The sequence below is a fragment of the Scyliorhinus canicula genome, chromosome 21 (genome assembly GCF_902713615.1).
Source record: "Scyliorhinus canicula chromosome 21, sScyCan1.1, whole genome shotgun sequence".
In the NCBI taxonomy this organism is placed as follows: Eukaryota; Metazoa; Chordata; class Chondrichthyes; order Carcharhiniformes; family Scyliorhinidae; genus Scyliorhinus; species Scyliorhinus canicula.
This window is the reverse complement of record NC_052166.1, coordinates 17416502-17433640: the sequence shown is the minus strand read 5'-3', so window position 1 is coordinate 17433640 and position 17139 is coordinate 17416502. Positions and strand designations below refer to the sequence as shown.

General features: G+C 46.6%; 1 protein-coding gene across 3 annotated transcripts in view; it reads right to left on the bottom strand.

Annotated features, from left to right (window-relative positions):
* Positions 1-345: 345 nt before the first annotated feature.
* The window catches only part of LOC119955954 (C-type mannose receptor 2-like), a 109210-nt gene continuing 92416 nt past the window's right edge, over positions 346-17139 (bottom strand). For 2 of the 3 annotated variants that reach the window (XM_038782618.1, XM_038782620.1), the window contains exon 9: positions 347-594. The gene's annotated coding sequence lies outside the window, so the exon portion shown is untranslated. Of the gene's footprint in view, positions 595-17139 lie in introns of all 3 variants that reach the window. The other variant, XM_038782619.1, reaches the window with a different exon arrangement.

Below are 17139 nucleotides of genomic sequence, written 5' to 3'. Positions count from 1 at the left end.
TGTTGAGCAACATCTCCCTGCCTGATCTTTCTTTCAGGCTTACTGGCCTTATTCACTCGTTCCTCCTCAGTTATTTCACCTGCTGATCTACTGCTCTGGCTCCCACCCCCAGCCACACTAGTTTAAACTCTCCCAAGTGATGCTAGCAAATAATATTCGTGCAGCAAACAATATTATTTCACAAAGCATTAATATGCCAGGTTACAACAACGGGTTGTTGTATGCTTTTGAACAAGTGTGATCTTAGGCAGATTTGCTTCAATCATTTAAAGCTTTTAATTATTCTAACATAGAACAAGAAAGATAAAATCAACTGCAAGTTTTAAACAGGTCTGCAGGAAAATTGAAGGAATCATAGTGATTCAACATATTTGTTATTCTAAACATGAAAAATAATATTAAAATAATATTAAATTAAACTTATTTCCAAATGATTTCAGAGTCAAACAATTGCCTGAAAATAATATTACCACTTCTCAGGTTTAGATCTCAAACTGGCCGCTTTTGTCACCAATGTTTGAAGACTGTTGAATGTTAATATTTTGCCCATGTTGATAACCAGTGTTCCACTGCAATCTTCATTTACAAAACCTCCTGCATATAGACAAATAAATGCATGTAAATTTTACTTTCTAATGTTTTCTTATGCCTGTATTGGCAATTAAGTGATCATTTAAAAGGGTATAATTTAAAAGGCAAGTGGCAAGTACAAGGTATTGATTACATTTGGATCCACTTCAGTCGGAATAATTAACCTGGGACGGAATTCTCCGACACCCACAGGGTCGGGGAATCGCCCGGGGGCCGGCGTCAATCCCGCCTCCGCCATGGCCAGAATTCTCTGCCACCTGGAAATTGGCGGGAGCGGGAATCACGCCCTGCCGATCGGCATGCCCCCCCCCGCGGCGATACTCCGGCCCGCAATGGGCCAAAGTCCTGCCGTTTACAGGCCAATCCCGTTAACGTGGTTTAAACCACCTCTAGTGCCGGAGGGATTGGCGGCGCGGGGCAATCGGACCCCATTGGGTGCCCCCACGGTGGCCTGGCCCGCGATCAGGGCCCACCGATCGGCGGGCGGACCAGTGCCGTGGGGGCACTCTTTTTATTCCGCCGTCGCCATGGCCCCCACCATGGCGGAGGCGGAAGAGAACCCCCCTACCGCGCATGCGCCGGAGGTGACGTCAGCTGACGCATCGGTGCATGCGCGGACCGGCGAAGGCCTTTCGGCCAGCCCCGACGCCGGGTGGCGTAGCGCCAAAGGCCGTTGGCACCGGTTTTGGCGCCATCGACGGAGTGGAAACCACTCCGGCATGGGCCTAGCCCCTAAAGGTGCGGAGAATTCGCTGGGACCCCCCGCCCCGCCGGGTAGGGGAGAATCCCGGCCCTGATCTCTTCCTGACAAGGGCCGGGATTCTCCCCTACCTGGCGGGGCGGGGGGTCCTGGCGTAGCAGAGTGGCCCGAGCCCCACCCCCCCCCCAGGACCCCGGGGGCCTGCTCGCGCCGCCAATCCCGCCGGCATCAGAGGTGGTTTAAACCACGTCGGCGGGATTGGCCTGTCAGCGGCCCATCGCGGGCCGGAGAATCGCCGCAGGGCGCCTGCCGTTCGGGGGGGCGTGATTCCTGCTCCCGCCGATTCCCGTGTGGTGGAGAATTCCCGCCACGGCGGGGCGGGATTTACGCCGGCCCCGGGCGATTCCCCGACCCTGCGGGGGGGTCGGAGAATTCCACCCATGGCCTCAGAGATACTTCACTCTCAATGAATATGAACCTTAAAGCTTGAATGGTCAGAGATGGAGTTATTTTGTGGGATCTGCACTGATACTTATTTAGTTTTACTCATGGGGTTGATTTTGTATTCAACTGCGCTGGCCGTAAAGCAGCAGATTGTGCACAAGGGATCCGAGAATTGGACCAGCAAATGTTAGGTATGTGTGGTGAATGTATTCACCATAATATAAGTTGTCTGTATAGTACTGGGGCCTATGGCCAGGGAATGGTAATATGATCTCCTTCCATGTATTGTACTGGAACCCTGGTGGGCTCTGCCTCTGGCTCTGCCCCCTCCTGGCGGCATATAGACCGGCGCTCATTTATTACAGCAGTCACAGGCAGGCAAGTTCTTGGATAATAAAGCCTATGTTCACTCGCTCTCATCGTCTTGTAGTGAATTGATGGTACATCAGTATGTTTTGTGCCTGTTATACATTTTGGGTCTGCCTCAGATATGCTTTCACATTTGGTAATAGCTTTCAGACCCTACCTGGTTTTTTTTTTTTCTTTATTCAATCGTGGGATGTGGGGATTACTGGTTAGGCCAGCATTTATTGCCCATCCCTGAAGACTTTTAAGAGTCAACGACATTGCTGTGGCTACATGGTTCCAATATCTAATATCGAGCAGTATGCTGATACTGCCCAGTATCTAATCTTATGATAGCAAATAATAATAGTACTCTCTTGTAATGATGGCATGGCCAAGAAAAACAAACTTCTGGGAAAAGTACTCTGTCCATTATTACTTAAACTAAATTTTCTCAGTTGCAATTAAGTCATTGCCGTTACAATTTCATACATTACGTTTATGTTAATGCTGTTGGGAGATGTATAAAAATGAAGCTGGTAAAAGCCATGTAGCGGCCATCACAAATGTAACAACGGGACCCAATAGTTGTTTGAGGCCTCCATTGAAAAAACAGCTTGTCCTTGATCTCTCCTTATAATTTTTATGGCTTTTACCAATAAAGTAGGCAACTCACTTCCAGGTTCGTTTTTGTACATCTCCCAACAGCATTAACATAAATGTAATAAGAACATAAGAACTAGGAGCAGGAGTAGGCCATCTGGCCCCTCGAGCCTGCTCTGCCATTCAATGAGATCATGGCTGATCTTTTGTGGACTCAGCTCCACTTTCCGGCCCGAACACCATAACCCTTAATCCCTTTATTCTTCAAAAAACTATCAATCTTTATCTTAAAAACATGTAATGAAGGAGCCTCAACTGCTTCACTGGGCAAGGAATTCCATAGATTCACAACCCTTTGGGTGAAGAAGTTCCTCCTAAACTCAGTCATGTATGAAATTGTAATGGCAATGACTTAATTCCACCTACACCCTGCAATTCAAACCTCACCGGTCACTATTTTGGGTGTGTCTCAACTTTCGGGCTCGATTCTTTGAAAAGGGAACAAAGTTCCCTCACGAGCACGTTAGCCGCGTGATTTCAGGCACTCTCAGTGACTCACGTTGAATAAGGGACTGAATGGAGAACGTGCGCCCCAGCCACAAATAACCCCATTTTTTTTTTTACAGTGGAGAGCTTTGATCGTCGGAACTCCCCATTGTAGTGAGAAATTGGGACGTCATTTTTAAATGGTGTCCCAATCTCCAAGGCTCCCGAAACAATCCACAACCCATGCACCGCCCCCCCAACCACCCGCCCCCCCTCCCACCCCCCAAACTCCGGCCCGATTGTATGTTCGCAGAAAATGCCAGATTGGCAACTTGGCAGTGCCAAAATGGCATCTTGGCAGTTTCCATGCCAGCAATCATCCATGATGTGGAGATGCCGGCGTTGGACTGGGGTGAGCACAGTAAGAAGTCTTACAACACCAGGTTAAAGTCCAACAGGTTTGTTTCAAACACGAGCTTTCGGAGCACGGCTCCTTCTTCAGGTGAATTCACCTGAAGAAGGAGCCGTGCTCCGAAAGCTCGTGTTTGAAACAAACCTGTTGGACTTTAACCTGGTGTTGTAAGACTTCTTACAGCAATCATCCAGGCTGACATCCAGGTGGATGCCAGGATGCCAGACTGGCACTACGAAGGTGTCCAGGTTGCACCAGCAGTGCCAGGGCACTATTCGGCCCAAAGGGCATGCAACCGGGGCCTCCCCTTGGAGACCCCCACAAGTGTGGTTCTGTCTGGTCCCCATTTATGGGAACCAGTGCTGAACAGCACTCGCCGAGGTCTCTGAAGCAAAGGTGTTGAATCCCAAAGCCTCAGGTACCTCAGGAATCTGCAGATTAGAGAGAGGCTTACTGCCGTGCTCTAATTTTGTTTTTTTTTATTTGGAGTACCCAATCATTTTTTTTTCCAATTAAGGGGCCGTTTAGTGTGGCCAATCCACCTAACCAGCACATCTTTGGGTTGTGGGGGTGAAACCCACGCAAACTCCGCACGGACAGTGACCCAGGGATGGGATCCGAACCCGGGTCCTCAGCGCTGTAGTCCCAGTGCTAACCTCTGTGCCACCATGCTGCAGTCTGCCTTGTTCTAATAAGCAGATTTGCTAAAAAGTGATCCCGCCTATTATGTGCGGAGTGGCGTCTCCCGGATTTCAATGGCCATGCTGCTCCACGACGAGCTGCTTTTCAGGCGCAGCGTAGCCATTGGATCGAGCCCCTAGCTAGGGCTGCGGACCAGAATTTTGCTGCTGAGGTGAGTATTTGAGTTGGGAAATTTCTACACTTTGAAGGTTTGTTTTGGTTCTCTGAGACTTTGTCCAAGTTGTAATGAAAGGTGTTAGGCACTCTACCCCTCTCTCGTCACATCACCTCACACCCCTACCCACTTATCAAGGCCACTATATATTCCATGTAAACTCAATGCCTCTTTCATGCCCATTCACCCAACATGTTCTTGCTATGGATGGAGTACAGCTAAAGTTTACCAGACTCATTCCTGGGGTGGCAGGACTATCATATAAAGAGAGATTAAATTGGTTAGGATTATGTTAATTGGAGTTTAGAAGAGTGAGAAAGGATCTCATAGAAACTTATGAAATTCTAACAGACTTAGACAGGGTAGATTCAGAGAGAGTGTTCCCGATTGGGGGGCGGGGGGGGGGGGGGGGGGTGGTCCAGAACTAGGGGGTCATAGTTTGTCGATAAGGGGTAAACCTTTTAGGATTGAGGTGAGGAGAAATTTCTTCACCCAGAGTGTGGTGAATTGGTGGAATTGGCTACCACAGGAAGTAGTTGAGGCCAAAACGTAGTGTAATTTCAAGAAGGAATTAGTTATAACGTGGGGCTAAAGGGATCAAGGGAAATGGGGGGGGGGGGGGGATCAGAGTGTTAGACTTGATGATCAGCCATGATCATAATGAATGGCTGAGCAGGCTCGTAGGGCCGAATGGCCTCCTCCTGCTTCTAATATCTGTGTTTCGATGTATATAACAACAATCGCAAGTGTGGAACCTCAGAGGGAAAACTTCTATTCAGAGTATTTTGCGGGATAAAAGAAGGTGCTGTTCCAACAGTCCACTACACAAGTGTTATTCAGAGAGACCATAAAATATCAATATGGAAGTTTCAAAGATTCTAATCTTTTAATTGTTCTCAAATAAACGCTCTGGTTGAATAGCGAGAAAGGCCAAAATTGTGGTTTACAATTCACCTGGCCTGCTCCCAATGACGAGTTCCAGATCTCACCCAAAAATGGTGAGCACAACATTAGCCCTCATTTGCATTCATTTCACGCTCATTCGTGAGACTTAAGTCAAATGCAGCGCTGTCAAGGGAATTATCTGACTCCCCAGCGAAAAATCACATGAGTGTCCTTTAATACTCCTTTTCTAAATCGTGAAGCTGGCACAATGGCTGCTGAGGGGAAGTGAGGGGATGAGTAGCCATTTCCATTATCCCGCATGCAGCTCAAGAGCACTGGAGCTACTGGCCCTGTGGTGGGGTATTGGGCTTGGTCAGAGGACTGAAGCATTGCAGGTCAGGGCTTGCTCCTGGGTCAGGATGTGAGCGGCTTTGAGTCTGTTGGGCGTTTAAGCCATCTTTAAATTTTGTCGAGTCCCATGACAGGGGAACCACAGCTGCAGCCTGTCTATCCCACCAAACACTTTCAGGACGGAGCACTGTTCTGGCTTCAATGGTGAAAGTCAATTTCACCCCCTTTGACTGTGACCAGCCTCTCGCTTCACAGCTGAATGCTATTGCTAATGGGAATTATCCTTGTCAGTTGTGAGAGCACTTCCCAGCTGCAGGTTGTGTTTGCTGCTTGCTGCAAAAGTCTGGAGGCTGTAGCTGAGTTTGTTTGCTCCTGCCTTTTCTGCTTGCCTGCTGCCCTTCCCCTTGGATTTACTTGCTGCTTTCTGGATGAAGAGAAGGAATAAAGAAGGAAGAAAGAAGGCCTTTCATTGTCTTTTACCTCCAGTGCAGCAAGAAGGGGGTTTTTGCAAGCCTACTCCCGGCTGAGGATTTCTCGAGAAGTCTGTGAATGTTTTTGAAGGTCTGTTTTGTGCATTGACTGTGTATTCTGTTCTGGACTAGTGGGTCACCTGTTAATGCCCCCTGTGTTCTTGTGGCCAGTCCTCGGACAGGGTGGTGATGGAAGATTAGATACTGATAATGTAGGTGAGGAGGGGCAGCAGCCCGACTCGACTGAACAGCCTGGACGTTGCGCCAGGACACTTTCATGGACTAGCGGTGACTTTTATAATCAGTATCTATTTTCTAGGGGTGCCATGCAGGTCACTAGTGTGCCTTGTTTTCCTGCAACTGGTCTATGTTTTGGGGGGGGGGGGGGTTGTATGATGGATTCCGTGTGTTCTAGGAGTCATTGGAACAAGGTGCCGCTGCCAGTGCTGGAGAGAGGGAGGTGTTTATCGCTTTCTCTCATTCCTCCACTACGCTCCATGCCGGTCCGACCTTCCAATGGTTGGCTCACCAAGCGGCTTTCCACTGATACAGATTGACTGTAGGTATTGGATTGGATTGGATTTGTTTATTGTCACGTGTACCGAGGTACAGTGAAAAGTATTTTTCTGCGAGCAGCTCAACAGATCATTAAGTACATGGGAAGAAACGGGAATAAAAGAAAATACATAATAGGGCAACACAAGATATACAACGTAACTACATAAGCACCGGCATCGGATGAAGCATACAGGGGTGTAGTGTTAATGAGGTCAGTCCATAAGAGGGTTATTTAGGAGTCTGGCAACAGCGTTGAAGAAGCTGTTTTTGAGTTGTTCATGCGTGTTCTCAGACTTCTGTATCTCCTGCCCGATGGAAGAAGTTGGAAGAGTGAGTAAACCGGGTGGGAGGGGTCTTTGATTATGCTGCCCGCTTTCCCCAGGGAGTGGGAGGTGTAGATGGAGTCAATGGATGAGAGGCAGGTTTGTGTGATAGACTGGGCTGTGTTCACGACTCTCTGAGGTTTCTTGCGTTCCTGGGCCGAGCAGGTGCCATACCAGGTTGTGATTGAGCCAGATAGGATGCTTTCTATGGTGCATCTGTAAAAATTGGTACGGGTTAATGCGGACATGCCGAATTTCCTTAGTTTCCTTGCTTTCTTGGTGGTAGTGTCGACATGGGTGGACCAGGACAGATTTTTGGAGATGTGCCCCCCATGGAATTTGAAACTGCGAACCATCTCCACCTCGGCCCTGTTGAGGGGCAGTGTGGGGAGGTGAGGGTGGTGGAGGGGGTGGTGACACGTCCATGGGGAACCACAACTCAGCGGAGTCTCACTTGCTTGATCGATTGCCAACCTCTGTCGTAATGATTGCCCTTTTCCCGGGCCCACCGATCAGCTCCAGTGCCCACTGCTCAGAAATTGGACTTTCCCCTCTCACGGCGGTTGTGGGCTGTCTTATCCTGGGAGGCGGCGGGAGTCAGAAAATGCACAGTGTTTGACAGTCAGACACATGCAACAACCAGTTGGTTGCTGGTGGCCTCCGTCACCAGGGCATCCAGCCCGGTATGGGTGCTGGAATGTGGTGCAGGGTGGGGGTTCGGTCTCCCTCTGGGTGGTGGGGGAGGGGAGGAGCGGAGTAGGAGATGTGTTGGTCAAGGATTACTGTCAGGGGCATCATGCTGCCTACTCACTCTGGCCGCCCTGAAGAGGTTGTGCAGTTTCTTGCAGCACTGATAGTCAGTCCTGGCAGTGTTGCTCATGGTGCACATGGCCTCTCCTACCTGTGCCCAGACCCGGTGCACGACGCAGATGGTAACCTCTTCCCCACCCCAAGGTACATGGTAGTCTGCCTCTCCTTCACTATGTTCAGTAGGGTCTCCAGTTCTGCATCTGTTAAATGGCATTTCACTTTCCTTGCTGCCATCTTCTTGGCTGGGATGAGTGTGTATGGGGATTGGAGTGCATATATACAGCTGCAGCTTGTCAGCCTTTCGAGTGTCAATCCTGACTCCAGCAAATCAGGCACCGTTTTTCATTGGCATTAGTTGTGTTCTACATGGCACCAGTGCTAGTCCATTAATGGTTGATGAAATGCTCTGATAACGGTGCCAATTTTGCTGTCGTAGAACACCACAGATTCAGTCCTGGCATCAACACTTAAGGCAGGGTTTTCCGACCTCCCGCAAGGTCCGAGAATCCCCGGGGGGGCGACGTGAATCCCACCCCGCCGCCCCGATACCAGCTGCCGTATTCTCCGATGCAGTATTTCGGGCGGGGGCAGGATTCACACCACGCCAGTCGGGGGCCGTTGGCAGTGGCCCCCCTGGTGATTTTCCAGGCCCCATGGGCTGAGCAGCCATCCATTTTTGGCCAGTCCCGCTGGCGTGAATCACTCAACTCACATACCAGTGGGACCTGGCAGGTACGTCGGCGGGGGCGGTCCTCGGGGGGGGGGGGGGGGGGGGGGGGGGGATTCGGCCCGGGTCCCCACAGTGGACTGGCCTGCGATCGGGGCCCACCGATCTGTGGGCAGGGTTGATCCATGGGGGCCCTTCTTTCTTCCACGCCGGCCCCTGTAGGGCTCCGCCATGACCGGCGCGGAGAAGAGAAGCCCCGCGCGTGCACCAAAATACGCCGGCCAGTCTGCGCATGCGAGGAACCACAGTGAACTTGCGCCATCCCTTCGGCGCCAGCTGGAGCGGTGCCAACCCCTCCGGCGTCCACCTAGAATTCCGCATGGAATAGCTGGAGTGGTTGCCACCAGTTCTCCCACCAGCGTGGGGACTTAGTCCCCAGAAGGGAGAATCCCGGCCCATGTTTCTGAAACGGAGAATCCAGCTGAACATGTTTAGCCTTAGTCAGAAGGTCATAACCCAGTTAATGTGATAGAGATGATGTGATTAATTGGAAGAGCCTGGGGCTGAAGCAGTCACATGTTGAGTTTAGTTTTGATCTGTCTGTAAACAGACTAACAGCTTCTGAAAAACAATGAGATTTGATCTGGCTGTAAACAGAACAAGAGCTTTTCACCAAATGCTGGCAAGTTAAACAGCAGTTTGACAATGGCAAGAATCTGCAGGCTGTTTCCAAAAGCACCTCTCTTTCTCAAAGTAGTTTATTTTGACCTGAGACGGGTTTTCCTTGATTGGAGATAAAAGATAGCAGTTAGGATTTATATATATTATAGTTTATCATTGTTTAACTGGTAATTGTAAAGAATTTTCTTTGATAAGGTTAAGGTTAATTTAGTGTCCCTGCTGACTACATCTGCGGGAAGTGCACCCAACTCCAGCTCCTCGAGAGCCGCGTTAGGGACCTGGAGCTGGAGCTGGATGAACTTCGGATCATTCGGGAGGCGGAGGAGGTTATTGAAAGGAGTTATAGGGAGGTAGTCACACTTCAGGTAAAAGAAGAAGGTAGATGGGTTACCGTCAGGGGAGGGAGAGGGAACCGGCAGGCAGTGCAGGGATCCCTTGTGGTCGTTCCCCTCTATAACAAGTATACCGTTTTGGATACTGTTGCGGGGGACGATTTACCAGGGGTAATAAATAGGGCACAGGTCTCTAGCACAGAGTCTGTCCCTGTTGCACGGAAGGGAAGGGAGAAGAGGAACAGAGCACTTGTCATTGGGGACTCCATAGTTAGAGGAACAGACAGGAGGTTCTGTGGGAACGAAAGAGACTCACGGTTGGTGTGTTGCCTCTCAGGTGCCAGGGTTCGTGATGTCTCTGATCGAGTTTTTGGGATTCTTAAGGGGGAGGGGAGCAGCCCCAAGTCGTGGTCCACATAGGTACCAACGACATAGGTAGGAAGAGAGATGGGGATTTGAGACAGAAATTCAGGGAGCTAGGGTGGAAGCTGAGAGCTAGAACAAACAGAGTTGTTATCTCTGGATTGTTACCCGTGCCACGTGCTAGCGAAGTGAGAAATAAGGAGAGAGAGGAGTTGAACACGTGGCTACAGGGAGGGTTTTGGTTTCCTGGATAATTGGGGCTCATTCTGGGGTAGGTGGGACCTCTACAAACAGGATGGTCTTCACCTGAACCAGAGGGGTACCAATATCCTGGGGGGGGGGAGATTTGCTAGTGCTCTTCGGGGGGGGTTTAAACTAATTCAGCAGGGGGATGGGAACCTAAATTGTAGTCCCAGTGTACAGGATGTTGAGAGTAGTGAGGTCAGGGATAGGGTTAAAAGTTCGAAAGAGGGCACTGGCAAGCAAGACGCTGGTTTGAAGTGTGTCTACTTCAACGCCAGGAGCATCCGGAATAAGGTGGGTGAGCTTGCAGCATGGGTTGGTACCTGGGAACTCGATGTTGTGCCGATTTCAGAGACATGGGTAGAGCAGGGACAGGAATGGTTGTTGCAGGTTCCAGGATTTAGATGTTTCTGTAAGAACAAAGAAGATGGTAAAAGAGGGGGGGGGGTGGCATTGTTAATCAAGGAAAGTATTACGGCGGTAGAAAGGACGTTTGAGGACCCGTCTACTGAGGTAGTATGGGCCGAGGTTAGGAACAGGAGAGGAGAGGTCACCCTGTTGGGAGATGTCTATAGACCTCCGAATAGTTCCAGAGATGTAGAGGAAAGGATTGTAAAGATGATTCTCGACAGGAGCGAGAGTAACAGGGTAGTTGTTATGGGGGACTTTAACTTTCCAAATATTGACTGGAAATACTATAGTTCGAGTACTATAGATGGGTCAGTTTTTGTACAGTGTGTGCAGGAGGGTTTTCTGACACAGTATGTAGACAGGCCAACAAGGGGCGAGGCCACATTGGATTTGGTACTGGGTAATGAACCCAGCCAGGTGTTAGATTTAGATGTAGGTGAGCACTTTGGTGATAGTGATCACAACTCGGTTATGTTTACTTTAGCAATGGGCAAGGATAGGTATATACCGCAAGGCAAGAATTATAGCTGGGGGAAAGGCAATTATGATGCTATTCGGCAAGATTTAGGATGTATAGGATGGGGAAGGAAACTGCAGGGGATGGGTACAATCGAAATGTGGAGCTTTTTCAAGGAACAGCTACTGCGTGTCCTTGATAAGTATGTACCTGTCAGGCAGGGAGGAAGATGTCGAGCAAGGGAACCGTGGTTTACGAAGGAAGTTGAAGCACTTGTCAAGAGGAAGAAGAAGGCTTATGTTAGGATGAGACATGAAGGCTCAGTTAGGGTACTTGAGAGTTACAAGTTAGCCAGGAAGGACCTAAAGGGAGAGTTAAGAAGAGCAAGGAGAGGACACGAAAAGTCGTTGGCGGATAGGATCAAGGAAAACCCTAAGACTTTCTATAGGTATATCAAGAACAAAAGAATGACTAGAGTAAGATTAGGGCCAATCAAGGATAGTAGTGGAAAGTTGTGTGTGGAATCAGAGGAGATAGGGGAAGCGTTAAATGGATATTTTTCGTCAGTGTTTACACTGGAGAAAGACAATGTTGTCGAGGAGAACACTCAGGTTCAGTCGACCAGGCTAGATGGAATTGAGGTTCATAAGGAGGAGGTGTTAGCAATTTTGGAAAATGTCAAAATAGATAAGTCCCCTGGGCCAGATGGGATTTATCCTAGGATTCTCTGGGAAGCTAGTGAGGAGATTGCAGAGCCTTTGTCCTTGATCTTTATGTCGTCTTTGTCGGAATAGTGCCGGAAGACTGGAGGATAGCAAATGTTGTCCCCTTGTTCAAGAAGGGGAGTAGAGACAACCCTGGTAATTATAGACCTGTGAGCCTTACTTCGGTTGTGGGTAAAATGTTGGAAAAGGTTATAAGAGATAGGGTTTATAATCATCTTGAAAAGAACAAGTTGATTAGCGATAGTCAACACGGTTTTGTGAAGGGTAGGTCATGCCTCACAAACCTTATTGAGTTTTTTGAGAAGGTGACCAAACAGGTGGATGACGGTAAAGCGGTTGATGTGGTGTATATGGATTTCAGTAAGGCGTTTGATAAGGTTCCCCACAGTAGGCTATTGCAGAAAATAAGGAAGTATGGGATTGAAGGTGATTTAGCGGTTTGGATTGGCTAGCTGAAAGAAGACAGAGGGTGGTGGTTGATGGCAAATGTTCATCCTGGAGTTCAGTTACCAGTGGTGTACCGCAAGGATCTGTTTTGGGGCCACTGCTGTTTGTCATTTTTATAAATGACCTGGAAGAGGGTGTAGAAGGATGGGTTAGTAAATTTGCAGATGACACGAAGGTCGGTGGAGTTGTGGATAGTGTTGAAGGATGTTATAGGATACAGAGGGACATAGATAAGCTGCAGAGCTGGGCTGAGAGGTGGCAGATTGAGTTTAATGCGGAAAAGTGTGAGGTGGTTCACTTTGGAAGGAGTAACAGGAATGCAGACTACTGGGCTAATGGCAAGATTCTTGGTAGTGTAGATGAACAGAGAGATCTCGGCATCCAGGTACATAAATCCCTGAAAGTTGCCACCCAGGTTAATAAGGCTGTTAAGAAGGCATATGGTGTGCTAGCCTTTATCAGCAGGGGGATTGAGTTTCGGAGCCACAAGGTCATGCTGCAGCTGTACATAACTCTGGTGCGGCCGCACCTGGAGTACAGCGTGCAGTTCTGGTCACCACATTATAGGAAGGATGTGGAAGCTTTGGAAAGGGTTCAGAGGGGATTTACTAGGATGTTGCCTGGTATGGAGGGAAGGTCTTACGAGGAAAGGCTCAGGGACTTGAGGTTGTTTTCGTTAGAGAGGAGAAGGCTGAGAGGTGACTTAATAGAGACATATAAGATTGTCAGAGGGTTAGATAGGGTGGACAGTGAGAGTCTTTTTCCTCGGATGGTGATGACCAACACGAGGGGACATAGCTTTAAATTGAGGGGTGATAGATATAGGACAGATGTCAGAGGCAGTTTCTTTACTCATAGAGTAGTAGGCAGTGGCGTGCAGAGGTCTGGTGATGCCCGGGGCAAATCTTGATTGTATGCCCCAAAGACTCAAGTATAAGGCCTAATATACTGAGAAATATTATGAAAAAGGAATATATTTTGAATATATAAACACAGATGAAACATGAAATAAGCGCTTTATTCGATTTTAATATTTATAAATCAATCAAATTTATTAAGTTCTTTTCCCCAAATGATACCTCCTGTCACAAAACACCTGAACTACTTCACTTTTTACATCAGCTGTGAGAAATTATTTTTCAATGCTTATTAAAGCCAGGTTGGTCAGTCGCTCCTGTGACATAGAAGACCTCAGATATGTTTTTATTAATTTCAGTTTTGAAAATGACCTTTCACAGCTTGCGACTGAAAATGCGATTGTAAGCAGTAATCTGTATGAAACACACAGCGTCGGAAAAACATCCCTCCCATACTGCAGTAAATACTCCAGAGCATCTTTAGGATCAGGGGGAACTCTATTCCCTCCAGCTCGAAGGAGCATCACAAAATCAATAATTTTGTCATATAACTGAATTGCAACCACATCATTGTCATAATAATTTGCAAAGTCTGAACATTCCTTTTTTAATTTCTCTCTTTCTTGTTCATCTTCAATCACTCCTGAATTCAAGTTCAGAAGAAAAGAAAATCGGTCACTGAGTCTTTGAAGATGGACACTGCGGTCTTCAATTTCAGTTTTTAATCTGTTCACAATCTCTACCATTACTCTATTCATTTCTTCTTGTGCCGTCAGTCCACTATCTCTTGCTGACTCTCCAGGCATTATTCTTCTTCTCCTTGTTCGTGCAATTGGTATTCCCCAATTTTGACAATATTCATTGGCTAAATCTATTGCATTGTGGATAATTTCGTCATTCTTCAAATTCAAGATATGAATAAGTCCTCTCAGATCACAAGAAGCTTCATGGAACCCCATTTTCGGATCCTGCAAACGTTTTGAGACTTTATCCACTGATGATAAAACTGAGTACCAAAAATTTAATAAAGCTATAAACGGGAACTGTTGAATAGAGTTCAGTAGCGATCCTGCATCAGATTCAGTTTCCCTTGAAAATTCTTCTTCCAGCAGGTGTTGAAGGCTTGCAATAACGTTGTCACACTCTTCGTGGATTACTTGCACAGCATCATGGCTGGAACTCCGACTTGTGTCACACTGTCTTTTCACAGTCCGAGTGACAAATGATTTTAACACTTCCCAACGAGAAGTAGATGAAGAAAAAAAAGTAGAGTTTTTCTAGAATGCCAAAAAATGTAACAACAGGTTGCACCTCACTTGCATGGACACAGGACAAATTGAGGCTGTGGTTCTCGCAGTTCACAAACACAGCTTTTGGGTTAACTTCAAGAATTTTTTGTTGAACACCTCCTCTCACTCCAGCCATAACTGCTGCGTTATCATATGCTTGACCACGACAGTCATTCATGGAAATTTTGTCTTCTTCCAATTTTTCCTGAATTTTATTTACCAGGCTGACTGCATCTTTCTTGTTGACTTGAAAAAATCCCAGAAATGTCTCCTTTATTTCTACTTTTCTGTTTTCATCAATATGAACGTAACGCAGAATTTCAGAAACCTGATCTTCATGGGCAATATCTGGAGTTGAATCCAGCATTATGCTAAAATATTTTGCGTCCTTAATTTCGGAAATTATATTTTTCTTGACAGTTTCACCAAGAAGATTGATTATTTCGTTTTGAATTCTGTTGGACAAGTAGGTGACACTTTTTGGTTTCACTTTCCCTCTCTGCAAGTGTTTTGCTATGATGTCATCATATTTGGCCAAAAGTCTGATTGTTGCTAGAAAGTTTCCTATATTTTCACTGACTGTCTCCCCTGGCTCTGATAACCCAGATATTCCTTCTCCTCGATGTCCACGATAGGCCAGATTCTGTTTTGCCAGAAAGGATATAACCTCGACAATCCGTTCAGTTATAGCTTTCCATCTTTTCTTTTCAGCAGACATTTGCTGTTGAAGTTCAGCATCTATCGTAGTTGAATGATGGAGTCGAACTACAAGGTTCAGGTATTCCCTCATGTGAGCTCTATGAGAAGGGCTTTTCTCATGGTCAGGTATTGTTGGATTTAATTTTCTCCAAGTGGAGAAACCGTCTTCCTTTCCAAAGTTTGACACAGACAACAAATGCTCCTTTGAAAACAAAAAGCAAACAAAACAGTAGCATGCTTTCCGATATGGAGAGTATAACAACCATTTTCTCTCCACAATTTCTCTGTTTGTGGAAACTTTATCAAACCACTGTTTGGAAAATGATCTCCCATCCTTCTCAGCAAATGGACCACTTTTATTCTGATATCTTTCAGGGCCATGTTGTAATATTGTCATCTTCAAATGATCTGGAATCGGTTTCTTCAAACAGCCAAAATCGCTTCTTTGCAAAAATATGCAAATATCTTCTTTATTTTCTTCACATGGATTCTTCACATCCATCATCCTGACAACGAGACTGAGGAGAGAGAGTATTATGTTCTGACCGAGCTGAATCCGTATCAGAAAAATCCTTCTCTGCACCCACATCATCTTTTACTTCTCCAGGTTCTCCTACTTCTTCTTTACTTCTTTTTATCCATGCATCTAATGCCCCTCTTTGATGGGACTTTTCTTCGACTCTGGCCCTCTTTTTTTTCCTGTTCTGTGCTCCACTTGGTTGTACACGAAATACTCGTAACATTTCATTTTTTATCTCAAAAACCGTAAGACGCATGAGAAAATGGGAAGAAAATGGTAAACAATCGGTCAGTTGCAGACGGATAAACCATATTTCATTTCTTTGTTCCTTCGTATCAAATTATTTTACACTGATTCTTCACTGATAATTTTGTGCAATTTATATCATAGACTTGCAAATTAGTGGTATCTGTATTCGAATATTAGCATGTTAAGGAATAAATGTCTTCTATTCCGAGATTAAATGCCATAGCAGTCCTCTGATCATCCAGGCTTCACTCTTACTACATCCCACGTAAATATTTCATTAAATATCGCCAAAAAACCTATAAAAACCGTAGTTGCACCTGTTCTAGAGCTATTCACTGACCTGAGTAGGTAAAAGAACTAATCTAGATGCACAAAAAGCTGAAGAAAAGACGAGTTATGACTCGAGGAAACGCAGGAACGAACAGCCACGTCTGCTTGTTGCTTTTGATGGTTGCACCACGTACATCATGTGCATGCGTGTGGGGGGGATGGGGAGAAGGACCATTTTCTCTAGACAGAAAGGGTACACCATGTTAAAGGAATAAAGGGCTAACAACTGCCTCTGCAGTGTGGTGAGCCTCCAAAAATTGATTTATCACCGCTGAAATTTTAAAATTACTATCTTATTTCCTTCTCTGGGGCAGCACGATGGCCTAGTGGTTAGCACAACCGCCTCACGGAACTGAGGTCCCAGGTTCGATCCCGGCTCTGGGTCAATGTCCGTGTGGAGTTTGCACATTCTCCCCGTGTCTGCGTTGGTTTCGCCCCCACAACCCAAAAAATGTGCAGAGTAGGTGGATTGGCCACGCTAAATTGCCCCTTAATTGAAAAAAATAATTGGGTAATCTAAATTTAAAAAAAAAAAAAAAAAATTTTTTAAAAAAAATTTTTTTTTTTTTTTCCCTTCTCTGATTGGATGCCCCCATCCAATGGATGCCCGGGGCCAAGGCACCGTCGGCCCCCCCCTCTGCACGCCACTGGTAGTAGGGGCCTGCAACAGTAGTAGACTCGCCAACTTTAAAGGCATTTAAGTGGTCACTGGATAGACATATGGATGAAAATGGAATAATGTAGGTCAGATAGGCTTCAGATGGTTTCACAGGCCGGTGCAACATCGAGGGCCGAAGGGTCCGTACTGCGCTGTAGTGTTCTATGTTCTATATTAAGACTGTGTTAATAATAGTTTGTTTTAATACATTTTGGATTGAGCAATTATAGAGGGGGGTCCTTTAAAATATTAGCTAAAATTATTCCTGAAAATTACTGAATTTGTAGAAGTGTCCAAAAGAACTTCTCTTTCTCAAAGTAGTTTATTCAAGACATCTCTATATAGCATGGATTCCTGTGTTTGTGATAGAAATTGAC